Raw genomic sequence first — 13399 nt, forward strand, 5'->3', positions numbered from 1 at the left:
AGTTCATAATGTAATACTGACTCTCTACCTGCTACTGTTATGTAAAATAGAAATACCTGGAAAAAAAAGAAAGGGAAAAAGCAGGCTGTTTTTGTCCCTTGGCACAAGTGAATTTCTTTTTCTAAATTATGAAGTATTGTTCCATTGTAAAAAATTACTGTAAAATATCATGAGGTTACTTAATTGTTGTTTAAATGACTCCATATCAAATGTGCTCAACTTGCTAGTAAAAAGATATATTTTTCTACATGCCAGCCTTCAAAACTCAACCTGGGCTCTGAAAGTCAAGCTGGGTTCTTTCCTTGACATTCATCAGCACAAACAGAAAAGGAACAGGACGAAATTATGCCATCTTCATTGGTAAAGGCTGTGTGTCCAAGTGATTATAGATACATATTGTCCTTCATCAAACTCCATATTGTCCTTCATCAAACTCCATAAAAACTATTAGTTTTTATATTGAAGCACAAAGAGAAAATAACACCATTCATTTGGTATTCTAATCCCTTTGCTCTAACTATATATCCCCATATTTGTAGGAAAGTGGATGTAAATTGTGACCAAAATATTGTGGCTCAGACCAGGTTAATTTTGAAAAGAGAATTGACACTGAGGGTATAAGCAAGTCTCCTCTCATTAGAGGAAGGGGGCAAACAAGGCGACACTGTCAGGCACACCCCTGAATCATCACACTTACTTTCGTTTGGAGAAGAATTTTAATCTCATACTTCCCAATCACCTCACTTCAGCAAATCACATAGACTCTTTTCCTGCCTTCACTGGTCCTTCCAAAAAACACCTAATTATTTGCAGCTGATCAGACTCATCAGAACGTAGGATTTCTCAAAGTACTAATTACAGTGTGGGGAGAAGACAACATTTCTTTATAATTGACAAATATCTGTAATCTTTTGTAGTATGGCAAATTATGCCTCTGGATAAACTGCTAACCACACTGAAATCGATGGCAAAATTCCAATTGATATCCATGGAACAAGGATTTCAACTTTAAAATATAGAGTTCATAAAGAGAAGCTACTCACTTCATGTTGTAGCGATGGTTCTCTGAGATGTGTGTCCCGGAGGGTGTGCCATGGTAATTGTTGGGCTCACCCAGCATCGCAGGATGGAGACTTTTGCTGAGCAGTATTGAGTGGGGCGGCATATGCACTAATGCAGTCCACGTCATTCACACCACTAGCGATAGTGACCCAGTGCATGCCATTCACACCACGAGGGGTAGAGCGCTCTCTCCTCAGTTGCTTTATCGATGCCCTATCTATGTCTATTGCACTGAATAGAGGAGAGGTGGGTGGAACATGGAGCACCCCGGGGGGGGACACATCTCAAAGAACCATTGTTACAACATGAAGTGAGTAACTTCTCTTTCTTCTTTGAATGCTGTCCCCATGGGTTCTCCATGGTAGGTGACTGTAGAGTAGTACCTCCCCAGTTGTATGGTGGGTTCTTATTCAGCATGTCTACTGTGGACAGGACTGCCTAACCTACTGCAATATCTCTGTCTGCATGGGATTGCAATGCATAGTGGGCCATGAATTTGTGGTTAGACGACCATGTGACTGCACGACAAATGCCCTGTAAGGACATTAGAAAGGCCATGGATGTTGATACCTATCTCATGGAGTGTGCCCTCAGAACACTGGCAGTGGTTTGTGTTGGATAGAATAACAGTGTACTATGCATGTAGAAATAAGCTTCTATATTCACTGGGCTGACAGGGGCAGTCACTTTGATCTTTCTGCAGTGGATAAAAATAACCTCTGTGATTTTCTGAAGGACTGTGTCCTGTCTCTATAGAAGGATATGGCCGTTCTCACACTTAGAGTGTGCAGTTTGGTTTTCACATTGGAAGTATGCCGTTCAGCATAGAAAGTAGGTAAAATTATAGGTTAATTAATATGGAATTTAGAGCACACTTTCAGTAGAAATGCAGGATGTGGTTGTAGTATCACTTTGTTCTTATGGAAGATTGTATATGGTGGAGAGTCGGTTAGGGCTGCTATTTCACTTACTCTTCAAGCTGATGTTCATTCCACTAAAACAGCATTTTCATTGTTAGCATGGCCGGAGAGCATGTGGCCACAGACTCAAATGCTCATCCCATGAGTGTGTGAAGGACCAGTTCTAAGTCCCAAGCTGGGGCTATAGGCCTGTGAGGAGGCATGATATTTTATAGGCCCTTCCAGAACCTCTTTACCCTTGGAGAAGCCTTCTACAAATGGATGGATGGCTGAGATCACTGAAAGGTGGATCTGGAGTGAGGACAGTGATAGATGAACCTCTTTTAGGTGAAGGATGTAGTACAGGATCTTGTGCAGTGGGGCTTCGATGGGTTGTATGCCCCTTTCAGAGCACCAAGATGAGAAACATTTCCACTTGGAAAGATAGGTTTTTTGAGTTGTTTCTTGTCTGCTCTGTAAAAGCACATATCTCACTTGCTGAGAGTAGTGGTGTGCATGCTCTTGGATCCACAGAGAAACTAGGCTGTCAGATGGAGCATATGCGGCCTGGGGTGTATCATGAAACTTGTTCAGTAGAGCAGGTCTGGACAACTGGGAAGTGGTAAGGAGGATGAAGAGATAGGTGAGAGAATAAAGGGAAACCAGATCTGCCTGGGCCACACTGGAGCAATGAAGATGGTTTGTGCTCCGTTTGGATTTTCCTGAGGACCCTGGTGATCAGAGGAATAGCTGGAAAGGCATACAGAATGTGAGTACTCCAGGAGAGGAGAAAGGCACGCCTTAGAGATCTGTGCCCTTTGCATGCTCTCCAGCAGTACTGGCTACAATTGGAATTCTCCTGCATTGCAAAGAGGTCTACTGTCAGTAGGCATCCTTCAGTCTGCATAGACTATGGATCGCGCCCTTTAAAGTTTCAGTTGAGGACTTCATTTACAGCGTCTGTTGTGACTATAAAGACCCACACGAGAGTGACAATCCTTGCTGCATCTCTTGCAGATGTAGTGGGTGTCTGGCAAGTCCTTATTGTGCTTTCTGTGCGCTCGCTTCTCCTCTGCTAGCTGTCTGATCCTCATCTCGCCCTTCTGAAGGCCCTTGGGTAACCCCTGCCTCCATCTGCTGCGGTCGTCTGCTAGTTCTTCCCAGTTGTCCAGCTCGATGTCTGCCTCTTTGAGGTCTCTCTTGCAGACATCTTTGTAGCGCAACTGGGGGCGTCCAGGAGGTCTTTTGCCAGAGGCTAGCTCACCATACAGGATGTCTTTTGGAATCCTTCCATCATTCATCCTGTGGACGTGGCCAAGCCAGCGGAGTCGACGCTGCCTGAGGAGGGTGTGCATGGTTGGAATTCCAGCTTGCTCAAGGACGGCGGTGTTGGTCACTCTGTCCTTCCATGATGTTCCAAGAATGTGCCTGAGGCAGCGCAAGTGGAAGACGTTCAGCCTCTTTTCCTGGCAGGCAGACAGGGTCCAAGTCTCGCTGCCATAAAGGAGGGTGCTGAGGATGCAGGCTCTGTAGATTTGCATTTTGGTGTGAGAGTACAGCTTGTTGTTATTCCACACTCTCGTGCTGAGTCTGGACAGAGTTGCGGCCGCTTTTCCGATCCTCCTATTTAGCTCAGTGTCCAACGACAGGGTGTCAGTGATGGTGGACCCGAGGTAAACGAACTCGTGGACGACCTCTAACGTATAGTTGTCAATGCTGATTGATGGGGATTCAGCAACATCCTGACCGAGTACGTTTGTCTTCTTTAGGCTGATGGTAAGCCCAAAGTCCTTGCACGCTTTGGAGAACTGATCCAGCAGTTTTTGAAGCTTTTTTTTTTTTGAAGTTTTTGAAGTTTTTGTCTGGTCTACTGTCAGTTGGCCCCACATCTGGAGGAGGTGCTGGGTCACTTTGTGATGGAGCTCCCACTTGTGGTCCAAGGAAAAGTGGCGAATAGAGCGTCTGCAAGTGTGTTGCTCATGCCCAGCAGGTATGAGTCTGTGAGGAAGATGTTAAGACTGAGACACCAATTCCAAAGCTTTATGGCCCCTGCACACAGGGATTGTAATCAGGCACCTCCATAGCAGTTGATGTAGAACATTGTCTTGGTGTTGTCTGTGAGTATCTGGATGGTTTTGTTTTGGATAAGTGGCAGAAAGTGCCTAGAGGCGTTGAAAACAATGCATAACTTGAGGAGATTGATGTGTAAACTCCACTCATCTCTGGTCCAATACCCTTGGATATGATTTCATTGGCAATGTGCTCCCCAGCCAAGACGCAAAGCGTCCATTGTAATTTGATAGGCTGGTTGGTTGTGGTGAACTGGGACCCTTACTAAAGTGTTCTGTTTCTGGATCCACCTGCACAATGAGTCAGTTACCTTCTGAGGTACCAATATTCAGTGAATTTGACATCTGCCAGGGGTATATACTGATGCCAACCAATGCTGCAGGTAGCGAAAATGTAGCTGAGCATTGGGGACAAAGTATGTGGTGACAGCAATGTGGCTGAAGAGGTGAACACACATCAGCACGGGAACCGTGGGGCTGATGGTAAGCTCTGATATCAAGCCCTTTATAGCCTCATGGCGCTATGTAGGGAGATAAGCTTGAGCGGTTGTGGAATCAAGCCGTGCACCTATGAATTTAATGCATGTAGTGGGTTCCAAGGTCAACTTGGCAGTGTTTATGAGGAACCCCAGTGATTGTAGAAGATATTTTGTAGACTGAACCATGGTTCTGGTAATGTCTTGAGCTGGACCTCAAAGGCAGCAGCAGCTTTTAGTTTTTGCGCTGGAAATGGGTTTGGGATTCTACATGCCCTAAGTGCCCAGTTTGTCTGCAGTACTCAGCCCGGGTAGAGAGGCAATGGGGGAAGGCTTTGAGTGAATCTGTGTCCCCAGAGTGGAGGCAGGAGCATCCCTGACAGAAAGGATGCTGCTGCCCAGTGTTGAAAGTGGCTCCACCAGAGGCTTGAGCGCTTTGTCAAATAAGCACATTTTTACTCTAAGTTCTCTGTCCTTCCTTACTCTGGCAGTGAGGGACATACAGAGAGACATGAGGACAGCACTAGAAGAATTATTGTTTCCATGGCCATAATATTTAAATAGATAATGCTTTCACATAAAAGCTCTCAGTTTTCAAAGACACTGAAACCAGTATTGTAGAAATTATGATCCACTAGCACTGAGAACATAGGCTGTTCTATGCAAACATATACAGCTAATTTAGCTGTATACAGAACATATTTATTTCATGAGGTATACACTGAGGCTGGGTCTACACGTGCCCATTCCTTTCAAAGGGGCATGTTAATGAGTGGGTTTGAAAGATGCTAATGAGGTGCTGCAATGAATATGCAGTGCCTCATTAGCATAATGGCAGCCACAGTGATTCAAAAGTGCGGCTTTTCGAATTGCGTGCCACCTGTGGAGACGGAACCTTCCCAAAGGAACCCCCTGCCCAGTTTTCAAAAGCCCTTCTTCCTATCTGGTGATCGGAAGGACTTTTGAAAACTGGGGGGTCCTTTCAGAAGGTCCCGTCTCCACAGGCAGCGCGCGATTCGAAAAGCTGCACTTTCGAATCACTGTGGCTGCCATTATGCTAATGAGGCACTGCATATTCATTGCAGCGCCTCATTAGCATCTTTCAAACCCACTCATTAATATGCCCCTTTCGAAAGGAAGGGGCACGTGTAGACACAGGGTGAAAGTATAATTCACTCCATGTGCAGAAAATGTGCTCTATTTTGAGAGTGCACAGTCCAGGTACCAGCCCTCTGCACATAATTCATTTTAAACCATAATGTATAAACATATTAGGGTAGAATTAAGGGAGCGTGTGTAAGCCACGATAGTTATTTATATAGCGTTCTTATAAAAAACAAGTCAAATTTACTGCTAGTATATGGCTACGTCTACACTAGAAGCATCTGTCGACAGAGTTGTGTCAACAGCAACTCTGTCGACAGAGAGCAGCCAGCCTGTCCTGCCTTCTGTCGACAGAACGGCTGACTGGAAGCTCTGCAAGCAGGTCTGTCCAGTGAACTGAAAGCTGTCTCTGTCAACTGAAGTGGCTACACTGCACTCCTGTCAACAGAACTCTGTCAAAAGAAGCATTATTGCTAAAATCTTTGAGGAGTAACACTGTAGAGACAAATGCAGAGTTCTGTTGCGATTCTTTTGACAGAATGCTTAATATGCGCAGACACTCCCTGAGTTGACAGAAGGCTTCTTCTGTCAACAAAACTCTCTAGTATAGACACAGCCTAAAAGTGCTGTTTGTTATCACCAGTGCAAAGTTCATGATAAATTTGGCCCACTGTTTTCAAAGGTATTTTCAACGTGATCATATTGTATATTTACCAATGGCACAAATTTGCCTTAGCTCACAGAGACTACAGAGAATCATGTGAAAATTCACGAGTATAGATATATTATGAGCAGTCCAAGGGTAGATTAAATATATCCTAAACAAGTGTAATTGTGAAGTAGTCTGCATTATGTTTGAATTCAGTGCTCGACTCACTATGCCATGCTGCCCCATCACTAGTACAGCATGTCTGGCTTGAACAATGCACACAAATACAATTTTTTTACAGATTAAATGCATAACAGGATAAGTTTTCCAAGTAAAACAGCATCATTACTTCTGAGTCAGCATTCTTCTGTATTATCTGAAGTGGAGTGTCAAATAAGATCGAAAATAGCACAAACACATTACAGTAAACGCTTCCATATCCTGCATTCTATTATCCAGAACTCTCAAATAACCGGCATTTTAACTATATGTAAATTTTAGTTACTTTTTCCTTAAGTAGAGTACAGTGAAAGTAAATACAAATAAATACAGCAAATGTAGTATATGTTTATAGTATGCAATACTACTGTTGTTGGTGAATGAAGTACCAAAGTACCAAAGTACCTTTACATTTTTGTTTGTTTCTTAATATCTACTTGTGTTTTTCTTTAGTGTTATGCATTGGTATATATATATACCTCTCTATTATCCAGAATATTTGAATATTCAGTAACATCCTGGTCCCTGAGCTGCTGGATATGAAAGAGTTTACTGTACCTCTCATGTTATTTCACACTCAGCCGGAAGCAAAAATAATCATACAGAGTGACATTCACCTTTGAGATAAACAGCAGCCTAAGCCCCATGACATCTAATTTGAAGGACTAAGGGGATTTGAGACTTACATAGGCCTTCTGCTGATCCTCTACACGAGGGTAAATCCATCACTGAGTATAACTATGGTAATACATCTGTTGTTTCCTAGATGAACAATTTATGGAGGGCCACAAGTACCAACTCCTTTGCGAGCTAAATTATCCAATGGGAACATCAGCCTTCCGGACAAGGCTAGAAGGGGGAAAAAAGTCATACAACAGGATCACCATTTCTTGAGAGCAAACTTTTAAGTTGTTTGGCATACTAGTAAATGAACTACGTTACCTGCCATGGGCCCTCTGAGCACTGTCAAATTCAGTGAAGTTACAACACTGGGGCTGCATCTACACTGTGAAATAAACTCAAATTTATTGAAGTTAACTTTTTACTGCTAGATTTTAAAAAGTTGATGAGGAGTGTCTGCCAATGTCCAGATAGTCAATATAAGGTGTCTCCATTGTCTTAGTTAGGTTCGACTGCATCAGCAATGCATTGTGGGTACCTATCCCACACTGCCTGCAGCCCCATTGCATTCTGGGTTTTTGTGCCAGTGTGCTAAGGGAAAAAATTCACTGCAAGTGCTTGTGGGTGTCTGATGTCATCATCCCAGAATGCAATGCCCCTACCTCCCCCCGTCATTGGAAAACAAACAGCCAGCCCAAGGAATTTGGCACCATTTTTGGGCCATTTTCCCAAAGCCTGACCCTGGCTCATGCCACTGCATAGCACTAGCATGGATCCTGAGCAGCTTATAGCCATTGCACAGTGTGTTATGACCACTTCCTGAAGTGTCATGCAATATTTTATTAGATGAGGTCAGTGAGAGGGTGAGGTGGATGAGAATGATTAGGATGATGATATCAAAGAAGTGGAGACCAGGAATGCAGAGCTGCTGGCTTCCCTGGATGCATTGCTTGCAGTGGAGCGCCAGTTCTGGAGATGTGAAATTAGTACACAGTGGTGTGACCACATAATTTTTGAGGTCTGGGATGACCAACAGTGTCTGCAGAACTTCCAGACGTGCAAGGCCACTTTCATGGAACTTTGTGATTTGCCATCTCCTGCCCTGAAGCACAGCAATACCAGAATGAGACCTGCATTGACAGTTCACAAGCAAGTGGCAATTGCTCAGTGGAAGTTTGCAATGCCCAACAGCTACCAGTCAGTGGGAAATCATTCAGGATGGGCAGACCTACATTTGGAGGCCATGATGATCCAGGTAGCTAAGGCAATCTGCATACCTCTGATGTGGAAAACAGTGACTTTGGGAAATGTGCAGGAGCTACAGAAAATCTGTTTAACCAAAGAGGGGGAAGATTGACCAGCTCCTAACAAGAGTGATAGGGTCCTACAACATGACCACTATGCTGTGGATACACTTTCAACAGGTTCTTTGGGCATGAGGGACTCATTGCTTTGCTACAATGTTAGCATATAATTCAGATATTCTGGGTATTTTGTTGATTCTGTTACTATGGTCAAATTATTGACATCAGTATCCTTTTTTTACATTTATAAGTAGCTTTTTTGCTTGTGTTTCTCCTGCTATAGACAATTTTCACACATCTTGGGGTGAATATTGGATGACTGTTATTTAGTACTGTGGCAAATCATCTGCATTACTGTGGTGGGTCCTGTGCTCCTTTGACCGTATTCTTGGGCATTGTGATTTCTGCTCATGCCCCAGTGGAAGAAAAAGGGGAGTGGGAAAGGGATCTGGGTCTGAGCCCCAGCCCTTCTCAACCCCTGCAGGTTTCTTACTCTCTCTCCTATTCCTACAGTAGGGTTACCTTAAGTCCTTGACACTGGGGAACAGAGTATCTCTGTTCTGCTGAGGCAGGGTCTTCTTCCCCACAGTTCTCTGGTCTTTCAAGTCACAGCACCACACCTCCAAATTCAAGTCCTGTCTCCTTCATTCCATGCTATCTGCCTAAAAAGGGGGTGTGGGGTTGCTAGGTTCCTGACAGGGCCTTAATTGGCTACAGATGCTTCAATTATCCTGTAGTAATTTTCTCTTATTTACAGAGAACCTGCCTTCATTAGCCTGCTGTATCACAATGCACAATTTCATAATGTTTTTCTCCTTGTTGTGTAATTTCCTATGGCAAAGATCAAGGAACTAATGAGGACAGGGCTTGCTGTCAGCTGAAGGACATCATGTGAAGAGACTTTCAAGATATTTTTAAACATATATAAAAGTTCCTCATAAAGAAAAAGGGGACATATTACTTAGAGCCAAGGTCTCAGCCCTATAAACACTTGAGCCCATTATGCCTGTTCTCATTTTCAAAGTTAAGCACAAAGGCTGTGGCCACGCTAGCAGTTCATTTCAAAAATTATTTTGAAATGAGGGACAATTTCAAAATGCAGGAGAGGGACTACACAGCAACTGCTCGTTTCGAAATTAATTTAAAAAATAAAAGGCGTTCATTTTGAAATCATTATTCCACTCCCGTGTTGGGAATAACGCCTCTTTTCGATGTTGATTTTGAAATTAAATGTGTGTAGCCGCTCCCTGGCTGCTATTTCAAAATGAAAAGTCCTCCACAGAGCTGGCCCCTCCCACCAGCAGCCAGAGCTCTATGGCTGTCAGCTGCAGGTGCCTTAAAGCTGCAGGGACACAGAAACCCTGTGCAGGAAGCTGAGAGTGTTCTGGCAAACGTAGGAGCACGAGGTGGCCAGATGACACTCCCTAGCACCCCCAGAAAGCGACACCTTCCATAGCCGGATGGATGGCTAGCAGCCAAGACCCCCAGGATCCCAATGGAGCCAAGGGATTGGGGCGGCAGGGCTCTCAGGGCTCTGGGCAGCCCCCAAAAAGGAGGGGGGGCCCTCTGGCTGGAAGCTGAAGTCCGGGACCTGCTGGTTGACTGTGGGGACAAGGATATCCTGCTCAGGATGGAGGGGTGGAAAACAAATGTGGATACCTTTGCTCGCCTTGCTAGCAACCTCGCTGCAAGGGGTCACCCCGTGCAGACCCCTAACCAGGTCTGCTCCAAGTCAAGGAGCTGTGGCAGGGCTATGCCCGAGCAAAGGACTCAGCCAGGCAGTCAGGGGCAGCACTGGCCACCTGCCCCTACTTCAGGGAGCTCCACCAGCTGCTGGGACCCAGGGAGGCTGCACCACCCAAGAAGACCCTGGACACGGTGGAGCCGGAGGGGCAGGGCGAGGAGCCCCAGCCAGGACCCTCAATGCCCCCCCCACACTGCAGGCCCCAAAGTACCTGCTGGCACTGGGGACAGTGACAGTGGGAGCGAGAGACTGCTGCACATTGCTGAGCCCTCTGAGGGCCCTAGCTGGGCTACCTCCCCCTGGGCCTCCCTTAAACCACCCGAGAAACCCTCAGGTAGGACCAGTCATGGGGTGCCCTGGTCATGCAGGGTGGGGGGCAGTCCCCAATGCAGCCAGTACAGGCCTGGGCACATGGCCACAGGCCAGGGACCCAGGAATGGCTGTCATCACTGCTGGAGGGGCCTGCATGGGGCCATGGGCTGCCGTGAGGGTCAGAAGACTGGGAGGGCCGATGCAGCCACTCTAATGGCCCTGCGTTGATGGAACCCACAGAAGATGGGCCACCCCAGAGCCCCTCACCAAAGCAGGGTAGGATGGTGGTGGGGACATGGCCACTGGCCCACAGTACCCGAGCTCATGACTGACGGGGCACCACCCTCTCGCCTTATGTCTTCAAAGCCTTGGCATCTGCCAGCCACCCCAGCCCTCTGGATGTGCCCAGGAGTCCTGCAACAGCAGAGAAGGGCAAGGGGGCAATGCTTCCCCAGGCCGGGTGCCATGGTGGGAGGACCCGCCATAGCCGCAGCTGGGCAAACAATCTGGTGGCAGCCCACACAGGTGCATGGCGGGAGCAGAACCGCTTGCTGTGGGAATGGCTCTCCATGGAGCGGGTGGCCTGGGACTGGGTGGCTGGGTATCTCAACACACTGACCCAGGCCGTCACCAATCGCCTGGCCCAGCTGCCTGCCCCATGGATGGCCTTTCCCACAGCACCCCACTCTGCCCTGGCCACCACTTCATCCCCGGTGCCCTCCTCTTCCCTGGCCCCCACCTCCACCCCAGTCTCCCCTTCTTCCCTGCCACCCCCTCTTACTCAGCCCCCCCGGCGCCCCTTCCACCCTTGCAGCTCTGCTCCCAGCTGACACGACCCTGGCCAAGCGGCAGGAGCTGGCTCACTGGCTGTGGCCAGGCAAGTCCTGCCCGTCCATGGCTCCCCCCTACCCTCCATGAGTTTGAGCCCCTAGACACCCCAGTCCAGCCCTACCTCCCATTCCACCTGCCCCATCCCGGCACTGCTGTGGTCCCCGGACCTGGGGTGATCGCAGCTCCAGGGGCCATAGTGGTTCCTGACCAGCCACTCTGATGGAGGATTGAGGTCCCCTGCCCCCCATGTAAATAGTTCACCCCCCCCATAAATAGTCACGTTTTTTGTGTTCCAAAACTAGCAGTTGAATTTATTTAATGGTGCTATGTGTCCTGCCTCGGGTGGGGATGGCAAGGGGAGTGTCAGTGGGGCAGGGGTGAGAATGGGGGGGGGTGTTGCGTGGAGTGAGCTGAGCCAGGTCACGTGGCCCCCTAGGCAAAGGTCTCCCAGAGGGCCTCCCACACGTGCACCCCGTCCTGGTGCACTTGGTGACATGGGACCACACCTGGCTGCTCATAGTGCAGCACGGCCTCAGCTGCCCAGTGTGCCACAGAGAGCTCCTGCTTGCTCTCCACGAGGTTGTGGAGTGCACAGCAGGTGCCCATGACTGTGGGCATGCTGGGCAGGCCTACCTCCAGGAGCATCAGGAGGCACCTGAAAAGTGCCTTCAGACGGCCGAATGCCCACTCCACAGTGTTCCTGGCCTGATTGAGGTGGGCATTGAAGAGGTCCTGGCTCTCATTGGTGTGTCCCATGTAGGGGCACATTAGCCAGGCCTGGAGTGGGTAGGCATCATCAGTGATGATGTACTGGGACATGGTCACATCCCCCACTGGCAGCTCCCGTGGGTGGATGTAGGTGCCCTCTGCCATCCTGTGGCCGAGCCATGAGTTCCACAGGACGTGGGCATCATGGGCCCTGCCTGGCCAGCCCACACAGATGTCCGTGAAATGTCCTCAGGCATCCATGAAGGCCTGGAGGAGGATGGATTGGTAGCCCTTTCGGTTGATGTACTGTCCTGAGCTGTGTGGTGGGGCCCGGATGGCGATGTGGGTGCTGTCCAATGCACTGATGCAGTTGGGGAATCCCAGCTGTTGGAAGCTGGCCATGACAGTGTCCACATCTCCAAGGCAGATCAGGCGGTGCAGGAGGATCCTGTTGATGGCAGTGACAACATGTAGGGGTAGAGAGCACAGACATCTGTGAGTGTGTGGTAGCATATGGGGGACCCACTCCCTAGGGCCCTACTCCCTGGGACCCCCCTCCCAGGGACCCCGCTGTGGGTGTGTGGCCCCAGGTGCCTTACCTCAAGGAGGACGACCCTGATGGTGTCCTTCGCCACCCCAAATTGGTGGCCAACGGAGCGGTTGCTGTCCGGGGTGGCCAGCTTCCACACGGCAATGGCTACTCGTTTCTTGAGGGGGAGCTTGGGCCACATGCAGGTGTCTGGTGGCAAAGTGCTGGTGTCAGCCAATGACACAGCTCTATGAAGGTGGCCTGAGTCATCCAGAACTTGCGGAGCCACTGGTTGTCGTCCCAGTCTCTGAGGATGATGTTGTCCCACCATTCCCCGGTGTGTAGCCGCTCCATTTAAAAAATGACTGGGAGTCTTTTTGATGTTGCGGATTGCAGTGTCAATCTGCGTTTCATATGTAGTCACTTTCATAGCACTTATTTCGAAATAGCTTATTTCAAAATGAGAGATAGGGACAAGCCACTTTGATGTCACTCCCTAGTGTGGCCACAGCCATAATGTTTGCTGGACTGGATGCACCCCTTTTGCACATGGACCAGTTTTGGCATACACTGACCATTTCTAATATACTGTACTTCCAGAGTATGCCTTTTAAAGAAAAAGGTCCCTGAGTTAGCCTTCCCTGATTTATAGTTTTTAATTTTTTAGTTGAATGGACACTTGCAGAGATGACAATTTTATTGCAGATTATTAATTATTATTATTATATTTAGGAGGCCCAGTCACGGACAAGGACCCTGTTGTGCCAGGAACTGTATAAACACAGAATAAAAATATGGTCCCTCCCCCAATGAGTTTATAACTTTTTGCCCCAGCTTCTGACACATCACTATTTCTGAAAACACATACTATT

This window comes from Carettochelys insculpta, chromosome 8, assembly GCF_033958435.1.
Source record: "Carettochelys insculpta isolate YL-2023 chromosome 8, ASM3395843v1, whole genome shotgun sequence".
In the NCBI taxonomy this organism is placed as follows: domain Eukaryota; kingdom Metazoa; phylum Chordata; order Testudines; family Carettochelyidae; genus Carettochelys; species Carettochelys insculpta.